Source organism: Puma concolor, chromosome A1 (genome assembly GCF_028749965.1).
Source record: "Puma concolor isolate L17-30 chromosome A1, mPumCon1.1.hap2, whole genome shotgun sequence".
Lineage (NCBI taxonomy): Eukaryota > Metazoa > Chordata > Mammalia > Carnivora > Felidae > Puma > Puma concolor.
Window position 1 is genome coordinate 167,412,128 of NC_141667.1, and position 15,937 is coordinate 167,428,064.

Sequence of the window (15,937 nt, forward strand, 5' to 3'; positions counted from 1 at the left end):
GTCACGTGTTCAATGCTTTACCCTGTGAATAACAGTTGTTGTTTTGTTTTGTTTTGTTTTTTTAAAGGAGAGGAATGGGGAACCTGGGTGGTTCAATCGGTTAAGCGATCGACTTTGGCTCAGGTCATGATCTTGCTGTTGTTGAGTTCGAGCCTAGTGTCGGGCTCTGTGCTGACAGCTCAGAGCTTGGAGCCTGCTTCGGATTTGTGTCTCCCTCTCTCTCTCTCTCAAAAATAAATCAACATTAAACATTCAGAGAAACTTCTCTAGTAACGAACTATATAAATGATCCCTGAAAGTATAGTCTTAAAAATAAATTAACATTAAGATGAAAGGAGAGTAAGAAAGGCTGTTCTGAGTTAATGAATAATGTTAACAAAATTATGAATGTGACAATCATACCTTAATTTAAAAAACACTGGCGTTCTTTCTGAACTAGTTACCAGAGGAATACCCTTCTTATTTGGGCCTCTCCAAGGTCATTACTTTGGAGGCAAAGAAAAGTCAAATAATTTGTGCTGGAATTTTAGTAAATCTCAGTAATTTTCCTCACCACCCGTTGTCTAGGACAATCCATCATTGTGACTCATACAACTACAATTCATTTATTGATGCTCTTATGTTCAGAGTTTTTAAAAAAATTATCAGAAAACATCTCTCTAGGCATTTTTTTTCAAAAAATCTGTTGCATTAGACTATGTCAAATATTTGATTGAAACAAATGACATTTCCGTATAACATATAAAATGTGTGCATTGTTACTTCACTTCATGATGTGACACATGACCACGATGTGATGGTCATCATAACCCATAGCTGAAAGTACTCCATCCTCTAATAGCCCAGCCAATCGACCATGAAGCATTTCAGCCAAACAGAACCTTGTAAAGTCCTCAGGTCTCTCTGGCTGCATGTGGAGTTGTTTGTTTTTATCAGATGTTAAAACTTGGTCTCTGTCACAGGGTGGAATTCAAGATAAAATAAAGGCTTAATTATTCTTAGTGAATGCACAAAAATAAAATAACCAGGTAATGCTCCTAATGAAATATTCATAAACGGGAACGCATTAAAGGTGTAAAATATAAATCAGGTTATGCAAAACACACACAGAAACACTTGTTCATGCATACACACAGTTGATCTTGAAAATATGCAAGCTTTCAGGGTGCCTGGGTGGCTCAGTTGGTTAAGCGTCCTACTTCTTGGCTCAGGTCATGATCTCATGGTTCCATAAGTTCGAGTCCTATGTAGGGCTCTGGGCTGACAACATGGAGCCTGCTTGGGATTCTTTCTCTCTCTCCCTCTCTCGCTGCCCCTTCCCACTGGTTCTCACTCCTCTCTCTCTCTTGTTCTCTTTCTTTCACTTGCTTTCTTTCAAAATAAATAAACTTAAACAAGAAAGGAAATAAATGCTCCATGACAGATTCCCAATGCCTCCTATATGAAATTCATAAAAATCACCAGATAGACATTTTTAAAAGTAAACAAATGAATACAGGGTTGGGACTGAAAAGAAAGAAAACTCTGGGTCAACCAGAAACTATAGGGGTGCCTGGGTGGCTCAGTTGGTTAAGCGTCCAACTTCTCGGCTCAGGTCATGATCTCATGGTTCACAAGTTCAAGCTCCACGTGGAACTCTGTGCTGACAGCTCAGAGCCTGGCACCTGCTTCAGATTCTGTGTCTCCCTCTCTCTCTCTGTCCCTCCCTTGCTCATGCTGTTTCTCTCTCTCTCTCTCAAAAAAACAAACATTAATACAAATTTTTTTAAATAAAATATGCAATTTTCCTCATTTGCGACTACTCCTCAGGCTCTAACTAGCTCTAGACCTGCTTCTGGTAACATGAAGGTGGACCATTAGAAGAAAGAAGTAAGTAACATGTGTCCATTCACTGCCTAGTAGCATAACACACAGAAGCCTCGGATTTCAAACAAAAACCAAAATGTCCACCTCCGGAAAACAATCTCAAAATATAAAATACATACTCTGAAAAAAAATCACCTCAGTCAAACTGAGACAGGGAAATCACGAGGCACACCAACAGGTCCAAGCGGTGTTCCCAGGAGATGGCATAAAGCTTCAATATACGCGGACACACATTCATTCGAGCAGGGCATAGAACACCCCATCTCCAGCAGACGTCTCTGTTTCCAGTCTGTTCCCCGATAGGTGTAAGGCATCAGAGAAAAGAAAAATTCCTTGTTCTCTTCTTCATGCAGATAAGTATACCCAGTGCACCTCTAACTCCATAAAACTTTGCTTTTCCCATGACTACATTTGAGTTCTGGAATAACTTATCCCCAATGCAGTCATCCAGTCTCTGACATTCATGGCCCAGCGTTTGTACAGCCAACCACAGTAAAGTGGATATCAGGACCAGTTTCTAACTGAGATTATTCCCAACTGTTATATTCTGCTTGATGATCCCTATCTTTTATAATGACTTTCATGGCATACCCACATTCATAAGTAAATATATTTACAAAATCATTAACACGATAACAATTCAACTAAGGTAACGTGACATAAAAACCGGCAGCATGAATCCTGTGTTTTAGAAGCCACAAAAGTAAGAATCAAAATATTCCTCAGGATTTTTTAACAATTTTTTTAATATTTATTTATTTTTGAGAGAGAGAAAGAGAGGGGAGGGCAGAGAGAGGGAGACATATAATATGAAGCAGCCTCCAGGCTCTGAGACATCAGCACAGAGCCCAATGCAGGGCTTGAATCCACAAACTGTGAGATCATGACCTGAGCCAAAGTTGGACGCTTAACCGACTGAGCCACCCAGGAGTCCCTCTTCAGGTTTTTGCTTTTTTTTTTTTTTTTTATTCAGGGAATTTTAAAATGTTAAATGTGGTACAAGAGCTATTTATCAAACTTGTTTCCAAAACATTTAGACATTGAATAACAGAATGCTGTCAAAGTAATTAGTAGAATGGTAGAATATTTATTATAATTCATATATATAAATTATCTATACTGTATAATCTAATTATAATTATATTTAATTGAATGCTCAGGCATTAAGGAAGAAAGGAAAAGAGTGATCAAAGCTTGTGCTAGGGCCAGATCTCAATATGAACATACTTAATTCAGTCTGGCATGGTTCATCGAATGGGAAGAGAAATCATTGACGATCAAGCTGTAAATCTAGGTAGGTAAAGATGAATAATTTTGAACGCTGGGCTGAAAACTTTTGATGTTCTTAGGTAATGTGTGGGAAGCTATTTTATACGCTAGTAAAAGTAGTCAATTCTTACAAGATTCAGCTTCGTTTAGAGTAATCGCCCCTGACCAAGGTTTTGCCTTCCCTGGTGTCAGCGGTCGGAAAGCAGGTGATCTTCCGGCTGATGTACCGTCAGAAGGTCATTAGGACCTAAAGCTACGTCACATGCCTACGCCATTCACCTCGCTTCGTGTCGTCATGTGGGCATCGTATCATCTCACACCATCGGAGAAAGAAGAGTGGGTATAGCACAATAAGATGTTTTGAGAGAGGCAAAGAAAAACAGAACACGTTCACGTAACTGTTATTACAATACATTGTTATAAGTGCTCTCTTTTATTATTAGTTATTGTTGTTAACCTCTTGCTGTGCTTAAATTAAAAATGAAACTTTATCATAGGTGTGTGTACATAGGACAACGACACAGTGTTTTTAGGATCCAGAACTAGGTTTCAGGCATCCACTGGGGGTCTTGGAATGTATCCCTCATGGATAAGAAGAGACAACTCTCCTGGGGTTTTTACCAATTAGAGAAGTGCATGGGATTCAATTATAGCAAAGGGCACAGAAATTCATGTCTATTAGTTATTTTACTCTTTCATAAGGGTATCTTGTTTGTTTATTTATTTATTTTGAGAGAGAGAGAGAGAGAGCAGGAGGGGCAGAGAGAGATGAGGAAAGAGACACCCACGCAGGCTCCACAGTGTCAGTGCAGAGCCTGATGCAAGGCTTGAGCTCAGGAACCATGAGATCATGACCTGAGCGAAACCAAGAGTCAGAGGCTTAACCGACGGAGCCACCCACGCGCCCCAGTCAGGGTATCTTAAGTTGAGTCTGAAACCACAACATTTTCTCTCTGTACCATATTACCTGATTTAATTGTGCATGTTTCCTCTGTTCCCAATTAGCTCCAGTTGATATGAGGTAAAAGAATGAGAATAGAAAAAAAAGAAAATTTTAAGATTTGGGTTTGGGAATGATTTTGTATACATATTGTAAGGAAGTGAGACTGAATTCTTCATCAGGTTGATACGTTATCCCTGAAGACAGTTTCAAAACAGAAGCACAATAGTGGTAGGCACAGAAATGGCAACCCAAACACCATTGACAAACTCTTCTTAGGGTGCACCCTCTCACCATATTACGGCTTTAAAGATAAATGGTTACTTTCTTAGGCTTCCTTTCTGCTTATGTATATATGACTGACTCCAAACCATGAAATGTAAAAGGATGTCTTCTAGAGGTGCTTCTGGAAAAGCAAAGAAAAAAGGGGACAAACAGATAAATGTAAGTACAGGAAACATGCACTCTGCTCAGGATGTGATGGCTGGAGCTGCAGCAGCCACCTTGACCCATGACACAACCTCCAACCAAACAGGATCATCGGTCCTAAGGGTGTTAACCCACCACACCAATACCAGCAGGAGCCTGAAAAACCGTTCAGTGGGAAAACAAATCTCAATTGTTTAAGCCATGGAAAGTTAGGGGTTCGTTTTACTTTTTTTCTTTTTGCTGTTGCCACGGATGTCATTGTTACTTGGAGTCAAAGTCATTCCTGATCAATATAAAGTTTTTTTTTGTTTGTTTGTTTTTGTTTTGTTTTTTAAGCAAAGGTAACACCATTGAATAAAAGCAGAGTTAAAAAAAAAAAAAAGCAGAGATGCAAAAAACATGAAGGATAACCCTAAAATATAGCATCCTTTCATGTGCCTGAGCTTTGTATGCTACTTAAGCGAACAAACAAAATATATAGCTACACAGTGAAGGTTTTGGTCCACTATAATAATGCAAAATTCAGTTTACTCACGACATGAAAAGTCACTGATTCTGAAAATGTGTGCCCTAACTTGTTGAGATGAGTTTTAATTGTCATGCATTTGAGACAAAGCCATGTCTTGGGGATGTTTTTATTGTAAAACAGAAATAAAGATAAATGTTTTAAAAAATGAAATATTTAATAGTATATATTATTATTTGTATAAGTATATGTTATATAGTATTATATATTATATTATATACGTTTATAATTTGATATAGTATGGTGTGCAATATGTCTATTTTATATATTTTAATACATTTTATATTTCTATTTTTAAAATATTTATGTTTAACATATATAAATTTATAATTAATTATAAGGTATAGAAATATGCTTCCATAGTGTATAATATTACATATCGTATACATTTATTATATTTATTTTTACTTTAATATAATTATATATTATATACCATGTACATGGTATATAATATTCATATATTTTAAAAGTTAAAATAACCAGTTTTGATGGTATCTTCAAGATATGTAAAGAATTTGGGGGCACCTGGGTGACTCAGTTGGTTCAGCATCCGACTTGGCTCAGACCATGATCTCATGGTTCGTGGGTTCAAGCCCCACATCAGGCTCTGTGCTGACAGCTCAGAGTCTGGTTCCTGCTTCGGATTCCGTGTCTCCCTCTCTCTCTACCCCTCACCCACTCACATTCTGCCTCTCTCTTTCTCTCAAAAATGAATAAACATTAAATTAAAAAAAAATATGTGAAGGATTTTGCTTTGAAGGATTCAGAATATCCAATGACATAATCTATATTTCACGCTATGGGGATACTTTTAAGTGAGGAGAAGAAGGTGGTAAACATGTCTATAGGTCTTTCTAAAAGTGTATTTATTAATTACTGCTCAAAAATTAAGAAAAGGGTCCAAAAGCATTAAAAATTAAGACACTTTGAGGTTCCTGGGTGGCTGTTGGCTGAGCATCTGACTCTTGATTTCGGCTCAGGTCATGACCTCATGGGTTAGTGAGATCAGCCCCACATCGGTCTCTGCACTGACAGTGGGGAGCCTGCTTGGGATTCATTCTCTCTGTCTCTCTGTCTCTCTCTCTCTCTCTCTCAAAATAAATAAATAAACATTTTTTAAAAAAATAAAAAACTAAGACGTTTTGAGCGTATGCTTATATTTGTTCATGTTATATAAACCTTTAGCGGGGCGCCTGGGTGGCGCAGTCGGTTAAGCGTCCGACTTCAGCCAGGTCACGATCTCGCGGTCCGTGAGTTCGAGCCCCGCATCAGGCTCTGGGCTGATGGCTCAGAGCCTGGAGCCTGTTTCCGATTCTGTGTCTCCCTCTCTCTCTGCTCCTCCCCCGTTCATGCTCTGTCTCTCTCTGTCCCAAAAATAAATAAACGTTGAAAAAAAAAATTAAAAAAAAATAAACCTTTAGCAATCAGTTGCCATGTTCTGGGAAGTATATGCCATGTTGTATCATTTTCAATTAATTTGAAATAACATTCATAAGCTACAAGTTCTCCATCTTTGTAATCTTATCCACCCAGAGCCTATTGGTAATGAAATGATAAATATTGAATGTCTCTAAATAATCTTTAGGCGTCAAGTAGAGTGCAAAGGCTCTTTATTATGCCATAATCGTCTGATATAATGAGGCTAGACTTCCTCAAATTTTCGGGAGAGGTAGCTCAACATGTCTGCAATGTTTTTGGTGTTACAAAGGAAAAAAACCATGTGTGTCCTTCACCAAAAGGGATGACGGTTACTGAAGAATCGAAAGTTCAGCAGCTTGTTCTAGAAGATTACATTCCTCATTGCTGCTTTCACGGGGAAAAAAAAAAGACCAGAGGTTGGTAGTGCTACCACTGATTAAACAAACTTCCAGAAGCAGGATGCCTTACATGGCTGTCGTTGCTATGCTCTCTTCATAAGTAATTCAACTACTTAAAACTGTTTTCCAAAGTAAAGAATGCAGTGAGTACAATTTTGTGTGTCTGCACTTTGAGTCTCTTCTCCGTTAACCTTTCTCTGAAAAGACACGCCAGACATTATTTTCAGACAATTGTTCTGTTCAGAGAAACACTAAGAACAAATAAGCATATGCATTTGAAGTGTGGAGAACATTTTAATGGCGTTAGAAATAATTTTGCCTTGCTTCGCTGCAGGGCTCACAAAAATGACTCAAGAAAAAAAGTCCCAAAATGTGGTGAAAAGCTATTTAGATTTATCACTGAATTTCGTCGGCTGTTTCTCAGACCTTTTCTTTCACCGGCTGATAATAAATGTCATGTATCCTTCATAGTCCTGTCACAAAAGAGAAAGTATCTCTTCATTGAGGCGTAAGGCTGTTCATCTTGTCAAAACTGACAGACTTCCAAATAAAAGATTAAAGGTCTAAGATTTTAATCTCTCAAAGTTGCGGAAAAAAAAAAAGTTTCTGGAACTTGGATATTCTCTCACGGTGACAAATTATCTTAAAATAACCAGGAGAGACTATATTTTAGCCTGTTAAGCAATAAATGAAATCACAAATAACTGGTAATCCGTCATAGTAATCTGTCCTAGCAAGTATATGTTGAAAATCTACTAAATAGCTCAGCATTGCTGATGTTACTGAAGGATATCTGTTAAGAAACTTACACAGTTTTGAATTGGCAGGGCAAGCAGGCAGACATAAAAACAATAATCTAAAAAATCTAAAGCAGAATGTGAAGAAATGCCTCAGGTAGGGGCAGAGGCCTCATAGGGAGGCTAATATAATGCGATGATACCGAATATGGGTTCTCTGTTCAGGTATTCTGGGCTCAAATATTTCCCCTCCTCCCTGATTCTGACCTTGGGAAATTGACCTTATCTCTGTGAGCTTCGGTTTTCTGATTTCTGAAATCCATTTTCTTGTCATTCTTTCATACCTATTTCTCAAGGCTGTACCAGCTCCTGTGGAGCAAGGCTGTGTCTTACCCACCTTACTATCTGGTGCATGACTAGATGTGAGTGTCATTTGAAATGTCTACCCCCATTGCCCCAAGAAAGAGATGTCCATCTATCTTAAAGCAACATTTTCCATGTCTGTCTCTCTGCCTGTCCCGGAGACCCTTTACCTCCCTGCCCTTGTTTTCTTTTCTGTGTTGGAATCTGCTGGAGTCCCCCACCCCACCCCACCTCCAGGTCGTTTTCCAGTCCCTGTTCAACCAGGAGTCTAAATGTTTTCCCTGACACAGGTAGGCTCAGAAAGCTTACCCACGCTGTCATCCTCCTGGTTTATCCCTTGATGTCATATGCCCTTCTTTTTGCCCCTTAGGGTAAATTTTCCTTTTTATCAAATGCTCATTTTTCCTTCATTACAAAAGAGTGGAACCACACAAACATACCAACGGTGACCCGGGAAATACAGTGGGACCCAGCACTCGCTTACAAAGTACACACTTCGAGTCGTTCACACGAAATCTCTCCCCTCGTCTGACCCCATTCCCTCCCCTCCCCTTTCCTGACTTTGGTGATTATTACTCCCAAGCATGTCTTTAAATTTTACAACTTATGTTTGTGTATGCAATTCCAGAAGTATCATGTTATGTTTTTAAATACTGTATAAATGGTATCACATAGCAGATCTTCTGCAAACTCTCTCTTGCTAAATATTATTGCAAAGATTCGTTCGTATTCGTGTGTATACTTTGAGTCGGTTTGCTTGCCGGACAACTTCATGGTACTAATATATCATACTCTATTCTCATTTTGATGACCTTGTTCATGTTTCCTTTATTTATTTTTTACAAATATCTTCTAAGAATACTCTTGTCTGTATCTCCCTGGGTACATTTGTAAAGGTTTCTCTAAGCTACAAGATGGATATAGAATGAGTATTTGAGAGAGAGAGAGAGAGATTCTTACAATTTTTCTCTGCCTTGCAAGAAAAATACGTAGCAAGTTTTTATTGGAATTGTATTGGTTACATACTAAACTCAAGAGAATTGACATCTTTACAATATTAAGATCAAGTCTTTCTTAATGTATTCCAATAAAGTACTGTAATTTTCTCTACACTGACTTTGCACAGCCTAGTTAAATCAAGGGAGTCCTATGAGCCATATTTTGTTGATTTTTAAAAATAACATCTTTGTGTAATTTGGAGCACCCGGGTGGCTCAGTCGGTTAAGCGACTGACTTTGGCTTAGGTCATGATCTGAAGGTTCGTGGGCCTGAGTCCCACATCGAGCTCTGCGCTGTCAGCCCAGAGCCTGCAGCCTGCTTCAGATTTTCTCTCTCCCTCTCTCTCTGCCCCTCTTCCACTCACACTCTGTCTCTTTCTCTTTTAAAAATAAATAAACATTAAAAACTTTAATAAAAATGAAATAAAAATAATATATTTATGTAATGTGTATTTCATCAATTTCATCTTTGGGATATAGTAATTAGTTAATGTTTTATATGGCCCATATATCAGGCACACTTGATCAATGTGTTATGTTAACTTTATTCATTCCAAATAATTCATTAGACTTCCTAAATCAAAATTATATCGTCTGTGAATATGGACGTTTTTATTTTCATTGCCTTTTCAAGTCTTACACCACTTACTCCAATTATTGTCTTTTGTTCTTGCTAAGATCTGTAAGACAACATTGAAAAGGAAGGGTTATACCAGGAATCATTGTCTTGATCCCAGTTTTAACAAGAATTCTCCAATGTTTCAACTTCAAGTATGTTACCTGTGGGCGGGTACTGGGTATGAGTTTCAGCCATGTTCCTTCGATTCCTGGTTAGTTTTTTTTTTTTTTTTTTTTTTTTTTTTTTTTTTAAATTTTTTTTTTTCAACGTTTATTTATTTTTGGGACAGAGAGAGACAGAGCATGAACGGGGGAGGGGCAGAGAGAGAGGGAGACACAGAATCGGAAACAGGCTCCAGGCTCTGAGCCATCAGCCCAGAGCCTGACGCGGGGCTCGAACTCCCTGACCGTGAGATCGTGACCTGGCTGAAGTCGGACGCTTAACCGACTGCGCCACCCAGGCGCCCCATCGATTCCTGGTTAGTTAAGATTTGTTTTGATTGTTTTGAAACCATGAATATGTGACCAATTCTACAGAATCTTATAAATGCAGTGGAATACATTAATGACTTTCTAATCCTTAATTAATAATCCATCCTTAAAGCTGGCAAGCAAACTTCACTTATTACGAAGGGCTATTTGCTTCATATACTGGCAGATGTGGATGGCCAATATTTGTTCCAGCTTTTTCCTTTTATGCCAGTGAGAGAGAGTGCCCTATAATTTTTGAAGACTTCACCTGATTTGGATATCAGTTTTCTGGTAGCATCACTGAAATAAATTGTATTAGTTTCTCCCTTTTTAGGAAACTGTAAATGCTTATCACATAGGAGCTTAAAGGTATCTTAAATATATCTAATCATTAACTATAAAAACATTTACAACCCTTTTTTTATTTTGAAGAGTACATTTTTTATTTCTTTTTTTTTTTTTTGAATGTTTATTTATTTTTGAGACAGAGAGAGACAGAGCATGAACGGGGGAGGGTCAGAGACAGAGGGAGACACAAAATCTGAAGCAGGCTCTGAGCTGTCAGTGCAGAGCCCGATGCAGGGCTCAAACTCACGGACCGTGAGATCATGACCCAAGCTGAAGTCAGACGCCCAACCGACCAAGCCACCCAGGCTCCCCTGAGAGTACATTTTTTAAATGCAGCAAAATGTACATAACATAAAATGTACCTCGTTAACCGTTTTTAAGTATATAATTCCATCTTATCACATACACATTTTTGTGCACCTATCACCACCCCATCTCTCTAGACTTCTTCCCCAACTGAAATTCTATAACCATTAAACACTAACTGAAAGGTATGTTTTTAAGTGCTGAATTTCTGTTGGTTTTTAGAATGTTGCCTTCAAGCTGAAGAAGACTCCTAGACATGAAGAGACCATAAACGAAAAGAATAGAGGACATTTAATTGTTTAGTGCTTGAAAGACCTCCAGAAACTGGAAGGCGTCCTCCACAAGTAACCGTCTTGCTTGCCTAAGATACGGAAACCATTATAAAACCCTGGAGGACAAAGGGTTCCTCGAAAAGGCACAGCCCTGGGGCACCTGGATGGCTCAGTTGGTTGAGCCTCTGACTTTGGCTCAGGTCATGATCTCAATGGTTTGTGGGTTCGAGCCCTACATCTGGCTCTGTGCTGACATCTCAGAGCCTGGAGCCTGCTTCAGATTCTGTGTCTCCCTCTCTCTCTGCCCCTCCCCTGCTTGCTCTCTGTCTCTGTCTCTCTCTCTCTCTCTCTCTCTCAAAAATAAGTGAACATTTTAGAAAAGGGACAGCCTCTCCTCCCCCAGAGAGCTTCTAGAAGATACTCTACCAGAGAGGTTAGTGGATAGGTCTGTGAACTGGAAATTAACTTGACTTAGGAAAAAAATTAAGTGATACTTCCTGTTGACCTGACTTAGAGGATTCAGACTCATACCCACTTCATATGCATTCTAAATATGGATTTCTCTTGTTAAGATGTTCTTCCAAAGTCTGAGACAGAATCCTCTCACTATATGGAAATTGCTGCTGGAAACCATAACAAGAATCTTCGGCCAGGAAAGGAACTGTTCATCTTGCATCAGCTACAATGGGAATATTTTCCCAAAGCCAGTTCACAGCTTGACTTCTTTGACATCTAAGGGACAGCTTTGATAGGAAAAGCACTCAGAGGTGCCTGGGTGGCTCAGTCAGTTAAGCATCTGACTCTTGATTTCAACTCAGGTCATGATCTCCCAGTTTGTGGATTCAAGCCCTGTGTCAGACTCCATGAGCCAAGCCTACGTGGGATTATCTCTCTCCTCTGTCTCTCTGCCCCTCCCCCACTCACACCTATACTCTCTCTCTCAAAATAAATAAATAAACATTAAAAAATATTAAAAGTACTCATATCAATCATACCAAGTCTCCAAAATTGCTATTTATTTTTTTTAATTTTTTTAAAGTTTATTTTTGAGAGAGAGAGAGAGACAGAGTGTGAACAGGAGAGAGGCAGAGAGAGAAGGAGGCACAGAATTCGAAGCAGGCTCCAGGCTCCGAGCTGTCAGCACAGAGCCCAACGGGAGGCTCAAACTCACAAACTGTGAGATCATGACCTGAGCCAAAGCCGGACGCTTAACCGACTGAGCCACCCAGGCACCCCTAAAATTACTATTTCTATCTACCTATTGATGTCTTCTCAAACTAGCTTCACATCTACTGGGGTACAGTCTTGCCTTTATGTATCTACTCCACTTGAAATTCTAGACAGTCTGGAAGGTGGCAGTGAGGGACTGGAACCAGAAGTTTGCTCTGTTTATGCTGTGACTGAAGCTGACATGTAATTGCGTCTATTCCCAGCCTCAGGGGGAGAGACTTAGCTCAGGGATGTGTAGTTGAGATAGGGATGTTCTGCAGAACTCTAGGTGTAATTATCTCTCCCCAACATCTTCACCATGGGGCTTTGGTATCTTGTTTGAAATGAATTTACGCAGAGTTGGACATACCTATATCTGAATATGAGACAAAATCTGCTAGTAGCCCCCACTGGCACCATCATTAATGCAGATGCTTTGGAGAGCTCGCCCTTTAGTATGAAGCTGGGAAATTTTTTTTTTCTGTGAAGATCCAGACGTACAGTAATTATTGGGGTTTTGCAAGCCATTTACTTGTGGTGCAACTACTCCAGTCTGCTGCTGTAGCCCAAAAAGAGCCAGAGAAAATATGCAATGGCTGGGCAAGGCCGAGTTCCAATAAAACTTTATTTACAAAGAGGACAGACTCTGGATTTGACCCAAGAGACATAGTTCAACCTCTGCTTTACTGTGAGCTTTCCTTTCACGTCCTCACCTACTTCTAGAAGGAGCAAACTTGGGGCTCACAGGTGGCTAATTAACTTCTAAATATCCCAAACCCTTCCCAGGTTTCCATTTGAGTTGGACTTAGTTATCATTGAACAAAATGATGTCTGAGAGTTATCTTATCCAAGTGACTTGTCAAGAGAGTGATTTTTATGTAACTTGTGAGGCTTCGGGGATTGATTCCATTCTGATCTTTATTCTTAGACTTCATTTATGTATTTGAGTTTTGCCTCAGATACATTCATAAGAAGAAACGTCTTACTGCAAAAGTTCTGATCACCCCTGTGTGCTTGTTCCACGCAGACCTTGAGGATATCATAAAGCGCATGAATGGAGATCGGGGGTCATGCCATAGATGCAATGTGTCTACCTTGGGTGACATCGAGGCATTAGTACATAACTTGTCCACAAGTGATAAAATGACACTAGTAGGGTTTTTTTTTGGAAATACGCTCATAACCTGGATATTAAATCCAGATGGCTTGTCCTGCAATCACATAAGTTTCTCAAGCAGTGTGCCCGGGGGCTCTGGCAAGCTACAGTAAACTCACATGGGTACCAAAGGGTATTTTAAATTTCCAAAGAAGAGAGATAGTCCATACCTTTCTATTTATTTATCCACTTATAACTGTATTTCTGAATTATCCTTTTGAACCCTTTTATACCTGTCATTATTAAACTCGGTAAATTTTTCTTTATTTATCTAATCATGGGTTTTCCATTATATGCTTATTTTTCTAATTCTGGAATTTCTATTATCCTGGCCTTAACTATTCTGAAGCTATCCGTAGTAGCTCTTAATTTTTTTTTCTGTCACCATTTCCACCTCTTTGTCTTTTTGCTTTTTCTGAAATAAATCATTGGGTTACTTCTCTAAAACTTTAAATTCTTTTTCATATTACCTAGCTGCAATTAATTCTGTTTCAACAAGCATCTTTGTCTTTAGGAATGTGAGCATAGCTTTTCACAGGGCCAGGCTCACAGGTTCCTTCTAGGACCAGAACTTCCATATGAAGTAAGAACTCCTTGCCAAGGTGGGAGTAATCCTTTGGATGCAATAGTCTGAAATTATATGATCCAACCCATCTACCCTACACACAACTGTAGTCTTCATGAATTACCATTTTAATTCCGCCCCTACCAACTCATCGTTCAGATTGACTTGTATCAATGTCCCTGACTGTGATTCAGTTTAACCACTGATTAAACTTCATTTTGTCTTTCAAATCCATTTCCAAAACTAAACAATACTCTTTCATCAAAAAACTCTCTACAAAAAAAAAAAAAAAAAAGTGAATGGAGACCAAATCAAAACGTGTCCTTCCTAATACAGAATCTATTGGGTAGAAAACAATGTTGGTTTCAACTTGTACATTACAATGCTAAAAAAATCTATCTGGATGTGCAGCTATCAGAGCAACAGAAAAGAAAAGGGCACATTCAAGCTTTGTTCTTAATTATAGAAAAATGGTATCAGTTGTGAAAACAATTGTGTAATTCATAAATCATTTTACTCTTGTAGATAGGACCCTTTAGGCATTTTCATTAATGAAAGGGTACCTCTCTGAGAAAGTATCCTTTCCAAATAATGTTGAGGAAAAGCAGGACGCTATGAATTCCCCCCAAAGATCAAATAAACTAACTAGCTGAGGTCCTGGCCAGTTTTGTTTCAGAACCAAAGTAAGGGTGGGAGTAAGGGAGTGATTTTGTTAAACTTTTCAGCTTCATATCAAACTAAATGCTGTCTTGAATGCCTTTACTACGTAACATGGTGTAGATCTGGTTCAGTATTCAAGAAGCATAAACCCTCCATCTGGGTTATATTGTAGGTGTGAAAGTTTGTAGTTGAAAGACATGTACTTGGCAAAAACTTAAAATCACAGGAAGCTTTTTGAGTAAGTGAAAGGTGAGAAATTACTACAGTCAGAAGATCTGAATATCTGATTTCTTCATTCTGACTTTTACAGTTTTCTTTACGGTGCTTGGAAACTTAAATGAGTCTAAAATCACTATCATTTTATATTTATTTTTCAAAAAAAAACTTCTTTAGAAACATTTTGCTCACTGATGTAGGAGACTATTTCTTTACATAAGTGTTCTAAAATATACAGAAAATCTCGCATTTTACAACTTACATGATATTGAAGGTCAGAACCGAAAAAGAGAGCACGAGAAAAAGACTTTAATAGGAATGTATGTCCCCAAAACTACCTCTCTTTAAATTTCAAAGCTGTAAAGCGGAATGAGAATAATGACACCATCCTTAACACTAGGATGGAAGGGCCTACCTGAAGACAAGCTTCTCTGAGGCCCTTGTAGTCTTTCAGATAGAAGGGTGTAGAGCCTTGCACACACAATTGGGTCTGTCCCTCCAGGCTTTGTACCGCACAGGTGTGATCTTGACCACATCTGTAGGAAAGATTCCCAATCTGTTACATCAGTCCTCTTCACTCCCCAACCCGTATTTCCAGCTCCCTATTGCATATCCCCAACTGGTTGTGTCAGAAGCATCTTCAACACAAGCAACAGAAACACATTCATGATTGTAAGGTTCAAGTTGAATGTCTTTGCTAATTCCTGTATAGGTAAATAAGTCAGTGACTTGGAAATCATGCTCAATTCTCTTCTTTTCCTTGACCACCGGATGTAACCCCTCCTACAAAGACACACTTCTAGGGACCACTTTAATTCCCACATACCTCTTGCTTTCATCACATCCTATTTAAACCAATTATCATACTGTTAGATTAAAGTCTTACTATTTCTTACCCCAGTCTCCAGCAACCCTGAAAAATAGTCTTTCTATCCTCAGGTCTCCTTTTCCTATTGAGATATAATTGACATATAACATTGTGTTAGAACAAGGTGGATAGCATATTGTTTGATACACGTATATATGGTGAAATAATCATTACAGTAACTTTAGTTACCTTGGATATCACACAGTATTACATTTTTTATTCCAGTAGTGACAACTTCTCAGATCTACTTTCTTAGCAACTTTCAAATATGCAATACAGTATTGTTAACTATAGTCGTGTTCT

General features: G+C 38.7%; 1 pseudogene; it reads right to left on the reverse strand.

The window, feature by feature from the left end:
- Nucleotides 1-203: 203 nt before the first annotated feature.
- On the reverse strand, nucleotides 204-308 carry LOC147584634 (small nucleolar RNA U3; annotated as a pseudogene).
- Between the last annotated feature and the right edge of the window lie 15,629 nt (nucleotides 309-15,937).